The sequence below is a fragment of the Pinus tabuliformis genome, chromosome 2_1, assembly GCF_031772625.1.
Source record: "Pinus tabuliformis cultivar Carrire ecotype Pingquan chromosome 2_1, CPIR1, whole genome shotgun sequence".
NCBI lineage: Eukaryota > Viridiplantae > Streptophyta > Pinopsida > Pinales > Pinaceae > Pinus > Pinus tabuliformis.
In genome coordinates this window covers 387,894,948-387,897,134 of record NC_142299.1, presented here as the reverse complement: position 1 = coordinate 387,897,134, position 2,187 = coordinate 387,894,948, and positions in this window count along the sequence as shown.

Genomic DNA, 2,187 nt, shown 5'->3' with positions numbered 1-2,187 from the left:
TAGATTATCTCATGCATATAAACCATATAAGAAGCTAAAACAAGATAACCATGAGAATAACAATAAATACTGCTACCATTAGAGCTCATACACTAAAGCAATCAAGCTCAGTAAAGGATCTAATGCATAGTCACACAATGCAACCTTCTCTAACTCATGATCGCACACCATCTCACCTCACACAACTCCCAAGTGATGAATATATAATATGTAGGGATAAAATGTGCTTGGGGCTAGGATCAATGGTGTAGAATTGTACCAAATCATTCCACCAAGACCACTGCTTGTGAAATAAATGAAGTCACATCATTGGAGGACCTTTTCAAACCATTCCCAACCTTTACAACTATTTCTAGTACAACAAATAGAAGAAAAGCTTAGTAAGGGTTGCAGTTGAATCGATACAATTTAAGTTTTCTTAAAACTTTTTTGTCGAGCTCTTTGACATGGAGTTGTTTCCATCAAATTTGGGGACTTTTAATTTTAGGTCTTTTGGATCCTCTTGGATCATTATTAGAAATTGAATGGATCAATGGTCAAATCCTAGGTATGCAAATTGTTAGAGGCATCACAAATATTAACCATCCTTTGTTTGCATATGACACTGCTTCTAGGTGGAGCTTTATCCATTATTTTCAGAAGGTTCAAGAATCCTTTAGCTTTTTTTACTCAAACATGCGGAGGGTTAATTAGTCACAATAAAATTAAATATATGTGTGGAATCTTAATCATTTTCTTCCTATTATTTCTAGCATTGAAGCAATTTCCTTTTAAGGACTTATAGTCTTCATTCAAGCACCTATGTATGCTCCTCTATATTTGTTTTTCTTCCTCTAACATGTGGTAGTAGGTCATATTTAATACCAAATACAATTTTGTTTAACAGGGCATGCATTAGTTGAATCCCACATGATGTTTAGTTCTAATTAAATATGTGCTCTTAGCCCTACTCGTCTTTCAATATCCAACTGTTTTATCTCCTACATGAATAAAACAACATATTGATTAAGAAATCCATAAGTTCCTATGGAAAGGTGGTAAAACTAAAAGAAATGTATCATTTAGTCAACTAGTCTATAGCCAAAGCACCAAATGCACATTATGTTTTGGTAATTGATGATATTGTTTTTATGAATCTAGCTATGGGAGATAAGCTATTATGGAATATGGTTACTAGGAAATATGATTAATGGAAGAATTTCATTGTTAAAAGAAATTTCACTACTATGAGGAAATGTGTTTAGTCTCACCACACCCATCTAGAGAATTCTCTTCTATTTGGAAATTGATTGAAGATGTAATCTCTTCACACCTTCTCTATTTTGGGTTCAAAGGAATGGGAAGCATATATTGCTATAAAATAATAGTATAATGAGAAATCAACCACTAATTTAAATTCAGTAGCTCCATCCTTTAAAAGTCTGGTTGGACCTTGAAGGGAAAAAAAATCTCTATTGATTTAGATTGGATCATTATATTGTTTTTAATCCATATTGATGCTTTTAGAGTGAAAAAGTGGAGGAATAAAGTCACAAAACTGTTTTTACTTGTGGGTCCTAGTTTGGCGAATTAGGGTTTGAAATCTTATGGAAGTAGTGTGAGGAATAAAATGGCGTTTTTATGGGTAAAATTTTGTTTCTTAAGCATGACAATTCCTATCCCTATTCTACACATAGATACCTTTCCAATGGTGCAAGAATCAACTAAATCAAATTTTATGTACAAAATGTATGCCAATGAGAAGTCGACCTTCTTCTTTTCACCACCATGATTCATTAAGATGCCATGCCAACCTAGATTATTCATAGAAAATGGGCTAGAAATATTATCATGATGAAGAAGACTTGAAAAGTTGATATTCTAATTCTAGTTAAGATTTGAAGGATCTAAAGTTAACCACTAGTAGGCCATTGTGTTGTGTTATAACTAGGCTATTAGGATTAAAAGTAATTCCATTCTATTTGAGTGCATTTTGTTCCGTAAATGAAGAGAGTAACTAAGACTATATATGGAGAGAGAAAAAAAAGAGGCTTTATGCATTTTAGCAACCCATGGGCCATAGGTCTCACTTATTTTTACTTACATCCATTTTCCATTCAAGGAAAGAGAGAAGAGCAATCTCACCTTCTAGTTGGGTTTTCTCCAGAAAGGGTTTCCCATGTTATATCTTGTGTCAATTGTATTTTT